The following is an 8,816-nucleotide window of genomic DNA, read 5'->3' on the forward strand; positions in this document are numbered from 1 at the left end:
TATCCTCAATTATAAAAAATACTTTTTAGAAAAAAAATTAAGTAAAAATATAAATGCCAATTTTACATTTAATCCTTCTTTTTTATGGGACTTCTCCAAGAGCAAAAACCATTTCTCATGTTGGCTTTCAAAGTGAAAATAATAATATAGAAAAGAAAGTTGGAAGATGAAATCCAAGTTACTAATGATACTTTGCTAGGATATCGAAAATTTCGAATGGATAAAAAAGCCTCTTCAATATATAGCATGTGATATAATAAATTTAACATTAATATTTTTAGCTTAATGGTATAAATATCGTCAGAAGAATTTCAGAAAAAAAAAATCAATCAATATCATTCCAATTTTTTTCAAGTTTTTAAATTGACGATTTTAATCAATGGGATATTTTGACCAAAGTTGATTGTTAGAAACTAATAGTAATGTTGACATCACCGTTAATGGTTACCACATCAGTCAATAAATACTGACATGATGGTCCACATCAGCACCTATGTTAACAAAAAAAGAAGAAGCTTATTTTCAGAATAAATTCAAAGTGCACCTCAACTATGGTTGTCTAAATTCATTTGAATCTAAATACTCATTTATTCAAATTCATTCTAAAACTATAAAAATTATTAAAAATTATAAAAAATATTAAAAAACATTAGAAATTATATTCATTTTAAAATCATTAAAAATTATAAAAAGCTATTAAATTTATAATTGAACCATATTTGTAACATCCCCGAGATGTGAATAATGGCAATTCAGGTTGACACGTGTTCAAGGTTTTCGAAGTAGACAAAATAAAATTGTTAATATGAGTAGGGAGAGTAATTGAGCATTGTAAGAAATTAGGAAGACTTTTGAATCTAGGAAAAATTAATTTAAGGAATGGATTAAATTGTAGAAGTGTGAAAAGTGTTGGGCCATAGTGTGAAAATTAAAAATAAGAAATGACTAGATTAAACGGATGAGAAAAGGGGAAGGACTTAATGAGCAAATTGACCATGATGGTACATGGAAATGATGATAATTAGACTTCATTTTAATTTAATACTAAAAAAAGATAGATATATTTTTTTATGGAAACTTGGAGAAACATCTCCACCATTCTCTTCTTCACATGCCACCATCATATCAAAGAAGAAAACGTTGCTTTCTTCTTCACTTTGGTCCTTTTTCTCCATAGCTAACAAGAATCACTTCAAACTTAAAATTTCTCCATAAATTGTTAGTGTAAGTACCCAAATTTATCCGAGCCCAAAACCATTAACCAGCCCAAACAATTAAAAAAATAAAATAATAAAGACAAAAAACCAAAATTAAAATAGTCTATTTACATCAGCCCATTAATTAAACCTAGCCCAAAAATACAAGGCCCAAGTGGCCCAAAATCAAAAAACTTTCGGAAGCCCTAGGTTTCCTTGGTGCGCCGCAGCCAACACTCCCATGTACGGCCTCCGTGCGCTCACAGCTGGCCCCGTACCCCGTACCTGCAAACAAACGAGAGAACGACAGCAAAAACAAGAAGAAAAATTTTATTTTTATTTTTGGATTTCGGCTATAGAGCCAAAGACAATGTATTGATCTTTTTTTACAAACGCATACAAAGCAACCAAAAATTCAAAAGGTGATTCCCGATTCAAAATTCTTAATGCTTTTGATTTTCTCTCGAATTTTTTTCTTTTAGTCTTTCGATTCTCGCATTTGAAAACAAAAAAGAAAATGAAAACGAAGTTTTACCGTAAGTCCACCATGAGATCCTTTTTGTTTTGCCCAAGTCGAGGTATAAAAGAGATCTTAAGGCTAAAAGAGAACCTTGAACATGTTGATCGTTGTTTCCAGTGGCGAATCGACATTCGAGAGGAAGGTTTTAAGGTTCGACTGAGGGAGATGAAATGGGAGGCTAGGGTTGTGTTTTTGGTTTGGCCAACTGAGTCATTTGAGGCCTTTATAAGAGATCAGAAACGGTGCCGTTTAGGGGAAGGGGGATCCGCGCGTCAACCCGCTCCATGACCCGGATCCGCCTTTTTGTTCACCAAATGGGAGATTTGCGTGGATAGTCCTTCCGTTTAGCACTGACTTTTTAATCAGTCCTAATTCGCATTTTATTTGTTTTAAATTTTTCCTAAAGTTTGCGTGGCATTTCAATTTAGCCCACGCCTAAACGCTGTGCTTTGAGATCTAGAATATTTCCAGTTTTGATCCCTGCATATTCGCGCGCATTGCGCTTAGTCTTTTGCGATTTCAATGGCTTAATTTATTAGTTATCCCTTTCATTTTAAATTTATTTTAATTGAGTTTTTTTTATTTTGTATAATTCATTTTTTTAAAAAAAATCACTTAGCATTCAATTTTAATTCTTGTTTATTTATTTTTATATCTTTACTTACTTTGATAATTTTATTTTGTTTTTTTAAATCATTATTGTAAAGTTTTTTTATATATCATATAATTTTAACATTTTTGTATAATATATCATTTAAATGTTCTTATATTCTATTAAACATATATAGTTCACGATAAAGTTGGATTTTATTCTATATACCTTATTAATTCTATGTTACTTCACATACATAATTTCTTTTGAATCTATTTGCATATATGTTAAAACCTTATGTATATAAAATATATTTTATCATACATTTTTTGTTATTTAAAAACCTTTCATATTTTATATGCTTTTTTTTAATTTTCTTTATTGTATGTGTATGGTCAACTTTGATATTTCATTTTAAAAATATTTTGTACATTATTTGACTCAAATTTCCTCTTTTATAATATCTATTTTAATAATAAGTTATGTATATACTTAGTTTTATATATATAAATTATTTCAAATTTTGCATGTGCTATTCACTTATGATTTTTTATATATAGTTTTTATATCGTTTCACCTCATAGTAGCTCTTAATTTCTATATTGTTTTGTATATTGATTTTTTTATATATTATTCCATAGATTGTTGTTGCATATCATTTATTCATTTTTTTGTATTATTATGTCAATTGTTCTCCATACATGCTCGAAAATTGGGTTATATTTTTTAGATTACTTATATTTAATCGTTTATTTTGTTAGTTGATCAAATAAGATTATGTTATCTTCATTCACCAAATGTTGTATTTTATGTGTGCATATCATCCCATGATCATTGTTTTCCTTTTGATTTATGAAATATTGCTTTATAACTTCCAACTCTTTAAAACTAAGTATTCCGCTTTATTTCAAGTCGAATTAATGCGTTTTAAGCTAGTTTTATAATTATTCATTTAAAAATTCTTTAAAACAAAGGCAATGTTCGATGTTTGACAATTCCGGGAATCGTGCCCTATCGTGCTGGGTTGCAATTTCCTGTTTGTTCAAAATAATTGAATATTTCTTTGGAATTTCACACATGTTTTCTAAATTCTAAAACAAGGCAATGTTCAATATCTAGAAATTCGAGGAATCGTGCCCTACTGTGTTGGGTTTCGGTTTTTTCGTTGGACTAAATAATTGGGCATCCTTTTGTAATTTTCAACATATAAACTTTTGGAAGTCGAAATTTATCGTGTTTTCGAGGGTATAAAGGATCGTGTCCTATCGTGTTGGATGTGATGCTGTATTCCTCTGAAACAAGAGAATTTTGACGACCAACTCGGGCTATTCAAATGTTTATAAAAGGAACCACATTTCAAAAATATTTTTAAATCTCAGACACAAGGACAGTGTTTAATCAATTTGGTACCAATTTTGGGCATAGTGAGGGTGTTAATCCTTCCTCATACGTAACCGACTCCCCAACCCGTTTTCTCATATTTATGTAGGCCAAAATTGATTTAAATGGAATAAAATGCTTTATTAGGTGATCCAATCACACCTAAACAAAAAGGATTGGTGGCGACTCCACAGCTCATTTTAAAGTCGATCCCCGTTTTTCCCTAACTCAAAAAAATGGTTTCGACAGTTAGTAATAGTAACATGACAACTACATAGTGAGCTTATTTTCTTGCAAAGCTAGCTAATAGACATTGTTGGAGAAAAAAGAAAGGTGAAAAAAACTTAGGGCTTTTCAGTAAATAAGGTAAGGAGGATGAAGTTTCTTTTGGGAATTCATATTTATTTCATCATTTTAGGGCCCAAAATTTACCCGGCCCAGACTACTAGGAGCCCAATAAAAGCAGACCCAAACCCAAAAAATAAAACCTTACCCCAAGCCTAAATACCCATTTACAAATGGCCTAATTGGCCCACAAACACAACAGGGAAACCCTAGCAGCCCTTTTGTGTCATTTCAGCAAACCGACGCAGTCCCTCCTCCGCACGTCACTCACCTCCTCCGTGTTATATGCCACTCCACGTCCACGTCAGAGGCGTACTCGCCTACGAACCTGCAAACAAGCAACAAACGGTTGTAAATATTGGCTATAAAGCTAAATCAAAGCAATGTAAAAAGAGACTTTTTTTTTGCCCATTATATAAGTACAATAGCAGAAATTATACAGGGAGAAAATCAATAGTAAATAAAAAATCGGGTCTAAGGTTTGAAAGGTGATTTTTCATTCTTCTTCCTGAAACTTTCTTTTGATTCGTATTTCCTTTTTTTTGTTTTTTTATAAACTGATTTTAAGTAAAAAGAAAGAAAGGGGGGCTTACCTAGTCTTGCTCCGTGAACCGGCGGTGGGGTGGAGGTGCGTGGCACCGATGATCCTCCAGGGTGGCGCAAGGCTAGGTTGAAATTCTAGCAAAAAGGGAGAGGGAGCAGGGAAGAAGAAGCATTCTGTTTCTTTTTGAAAAAAAAACAATAGAAAAATGAATTTGCAAAAAAAATAAAAGGGGTCTTTTTTAAAAAAATGGCAGAATGCATTCAATGGTTTTTAAATAGTAGGGGCCCACACGTTTGACTCAAAATGGGGGATTTGTGCATTGAGCCCTTTTTCTTTTGCACCTGCATTCAATCAGACCATATTCAAGTTTTTTTTAATTCTTTTAAATTGCCCCTGGATCTTGTGCGTCGTTCCGATTTAGCCCGCACCTGGGCACTGTGTTTTGGGGATTCGACACATTTGCATTTTTGGTCCGGCGCATTTGTGTGCGTTTATGTTTTGGTCCTTGATGCATTGTTTCATATTTATTAATTATCCCTTTGAGTCCGCTTTTCTTTCAATTAAGTTTTATTTCGCTAATACTGAGGTTTTAATTTTTTTTTATTTTTTTAAATCTTTTTATAAATACTTTGAATTATTTTAATGGTTGGGCCATATATTAATTTGTTTTTTTATTTTTTCCCAACTATTTAATTATATATTGCTTTTAAAATTCCTTTTACATAATATTATTTCAAAATTTTTGTATAATATTACATATAAATAATTCTTATTTGTTATTATACCCATATAATTTATAATAAAATTAGCTCTATTCCATATACATTATTTCTTTTCTTTTCATATATATATATATATATTTTTTTATAAATACCTTCTTTTATATTTGTTATATATATACATATTATTTTTCCTTTTCAAGTTTATTATATATGTGAATATTTTCTTTTCCCCTTTTAAATCTATTTATGCATAATTTCTTTTAAAGATTTTTTTTTGTATATTTTGATTTTTTTTGAATACTTTCATATAATAAGGTCTTTGTATATATTATCTACATTTTTTATTTTATTTTATTTTTTATTTCATTTGCATACATATATCATTAGACAAATGAATTGGCTTTTTTTGAAATCATGCTGTATGTTAGTTATTTCGAATTGCTTCGTGCATATTATATAATTTAATAATCGTTTATATATTATCAGTCTCATGTACATATGAATTATTTCGAGTTCTAGCATGTGTTGCTCCTTTGTATGTTTATTTAGAAGTTGTTAAATCGTTTTAGGCTATATTGATTTCTAGTTTTTATGTGGTCTTGTGTATTATGTATCATTTTTTGGTTTTCATATTATACTCACACTTTATTGTTTCATGCATGTAATTATGTTTTATCTCTTGTCATTGCATCATGATTATAGTTCTCATATTCACTCAATGTCGATTGTCTTTTATTTTCAAACAAACGAAATAGGTATATCTTAACTCGGTTTTCGTAATTGTAAACTTGAACCTTCTCAAATAAGGAAATATTTTGTGTTTGGGAGTTCGAGGGGTCGTGCCCAATCGTGTTGGGTTTCAATTTTTCGTTCAGCTAAAATACAAAATATCCTTTGGAAATTTTGTCCATGTTTTTTTTTAAAATTAAAACGAGGCAATACTTCGTGTTTGGAAGTTTGGGAGGTCGTGCCCAATCGTGCTGGGTTTCAATTTTCCATTCGGCTAAAATACGAAATATCCTTTGGAAATTTCGTCCATGTCTTTTTAAAAATTAAAATGAGGCAATATTTCGTATTTGGGGAGTTTGAGAGATCTGCCCAATCGTGCTGGGTTTCATTTTTTTCATTCGACTAAAATATAGAATATCCTTTTTTTGAAATTTCATCCACGTTTTTCTTAAAATAAAACGAGGCAATATTTCATGCTTGGAAGTTTGGGAAGTCGTGCCCAATCGTGCTGGGCTTCAATTTTCTATTCGACTAAAATATGGAATATCCTTTTTTGAAATTTCATCCACATGTTTTTAAAATAAAACGAGACAATATTTCGTGTTTGAAAGTTTGGGAAGTCATGCCTAATCGTGCTGGGCTTCAATCTTCCATTCGACTAAAATACAAAATATCCTTTTGAAATTTCATTCGTGTTTTCTCAAATTAAAATGAGACAATGTTTCGTATTTGGAAATTCGATAAATCGTGCCCAATCGTGCTAGGTTTCGATTTACCGTTTGGGCCGAATAGCCCAAATATCCTTTTTACATGTTTTAAGTGCATGTGTTTTGGAAATCCTGAGATGATCTTGTGTCGAGGGTTCAAAATATTGTATCCAATCGTGCTGGATGTAATGTTTTATTCCTTCTGAACGAGAGAATCTCGACATCCAGTTCAAGTTATCTAAACGTTTTAAAGGAATTGTATTTTAATTTTTTTTTCCACATTTTCAACATTAGGACGTTAATTGATCAATACGGTACCAATTTTGGGCGTTGCGAGGGTGTTAATCCTTCCTCGCGCATAACTGACTCCCAAATCCGTTTTCTAGTTTTTCATAGACCAAAAACATTGTTTTAATAAACCAAAAATGCTTTATTAAAATGATCGATCACAAGGTGACCCAATCACACCTAAACGAAAAGGATTGGTGGCGACTCCATTTTTGTTTTAAAGTCGACCCCTGTTTTTCCAAAATAAAAATGGTTTCGATAGCTTGGTGACTCTACTGGGAAATTTGAAATTTGGTTTTTAACATATGATCCTTTCATTTGCATTTCGTGGGTTTTATGGTTTTCGTTATGTCTTTTATATTTTTGAGTTTTGAGTTTTTATGTCCCCTTGCATTATATATTGCATGACCGTCGTGGTCATACCCTTTAAGTTGGAGTGAGAAACTATGCCTTCGTGAGGTTTTCACCTTCGCATGGGCTAGTGGACTGCTTCCGGGATACATTCGTACCTATGTCTTCGTGAGGTTTTCACCTCCGCATGGCCATAGGGAAATGTATTCCCCTGAACCGAACTCGATCCGTATGAGCCTATAATGGGTGAGGGTTGAGGAATCTGCTGGTTCGGGTACCCTTTTCTTTAGAATTGAGCCACATATAGTGAACCCTAGGAGTCCACCCTAGATAGAGCTATGTTGAACCGTGGCGATTTCCTAGATAAGTGTTTTACTATTTTCTATTTGCTTTGGATTTTATTATTCGGTACTAACTCGTTGTGTTTTGATGTGGCCATAATTGCATATCATTTCATATTTAGGGAGGTGTTGATTCTTATTCAATTACTAAGTTAGAGAGCTTGCTATGGAGAACGAATTCCTTGATAAAGTAAAAGGTAATGCTGTTGTCCGTATATGGTCAGAAAAGATGCAACTTGAGAAAGGGGATAGCCTGGCTGAGGGGTATACATCCGAGTTATAGGACTTCACCCGAATCAGTGTGACATAGAATGAGTTCCAGGAATTGAGAAATATATGGGCCAGTTGGGGTGATGAGGATAAGCAACTGTTCTATCAAAATTTCAGTGACCTACCCTACCTACTTGACGTTAAGGTAGACAAGAACTTGTTCCGAGCTATAACTCAGTTTTGGAATCCTGCGTATAGTTGTTTCACTTTTGGGAAGGTAGACTTGGTGCCTACTGTGGAGGAGTATACAGCTTTGCTTCGTTGTCCAAAAGTTCAAATTGATAAAGTGTATTTTAGGGCTGCTAATGCCCAACCTTTTGTAAAGAAATTGATGAGTATCACCGGAATGAGCGAACAGTGGGTTACTGCCCGAATATAACAAAAAGGTGAGGGTAAATGTATTCCTTGGGTGTTTTGAGGGATCTGATCGTAGCACATCCAGACATAAAGAAGAGGGTTGACATATTCGCCTTGAGTATCTATGGTTTGGTAATTTTCTCCAAGGCTCTAAGGCATATAGACGAAGCAGTTGTCGATTTATTTGATCGGCTTGGCAAAGAAGCCACACCGGTGCCGGTAATTCTAGCTGAGACGTTTAGGTCCTTGAGTGCATGTCGGAAGGCAGGCGAAGGCATGCGAAAGCAGGCGAAGGCATGCGAAAGCAGATTTATAGGGTGCGCACAGTTATTGTTAGTATGGTTCCGTAGCCATTTCTAGAAGGTGGATAAAGTTTTTTATCGGGTTTTCTCCGAGAATTATTCCCCGCTAAAGGAGATAATCACCATGCCCAGGAGAGACGATATATCAGAGGAGAATTGGATCGCGCTCCTT

The 8,816-nt window shown here is 32.9% G+C and overlaps 2 long non-coding RNA genes across 2 annotated transcripts; both read right to left on the bottom strand.

Annotated features, from left to right (window-relative positions):
- Positions 1–1,187: 1,187 nt before the first annotated feature.
- Positions 1,188–2,223, bottom strand: LOC107899028 (uncharacterized). Its single transcript, XR_001684557.2, has 2 exons — positions 1,732–2,223; positions 1,188–1,481 (listed from the first exon to the last, which is right to left on the bottom strand). It is a non-coding gene; the product is annotated as an uncharacterized lncRNA (long non-coding RNA).
- Positions 2,224–4,022: 1,799 nt separating this feature from the next.
- LOC121210142 (uncharacterized) lies at positions 4,023–4,788 on the bottom strand. Its single transcript, XR_005905260.1, has 2 exons — positions 4,627–4,788; positions 4,023–4,361 (listed from the first exon to the last, which is right to left on the bottom strand). It is a non-coding gene; the product is annotated as an uncharacterized lncRNA (long non-coding RNA).
- Between the last annotated feature and the right edge of the window lie 4,028 nt (positions 4,789–8,816).

Source organism: Gossypium hirsutum, chromosome A11 (assembly GCF_007990345.1).
Source record: "Gossypium hirsutum isolate 1008001.06 chromosome A11, Gossypium_hirsutum_v2.1, whole genome shotgun sequence".
Lineage (NCBI taxonomy): Eukaryota > Viridiplantae > Streptophyta > Magnoliopsida > Malvales > Malvaceae > Gossypium > Gossypium hirsutum.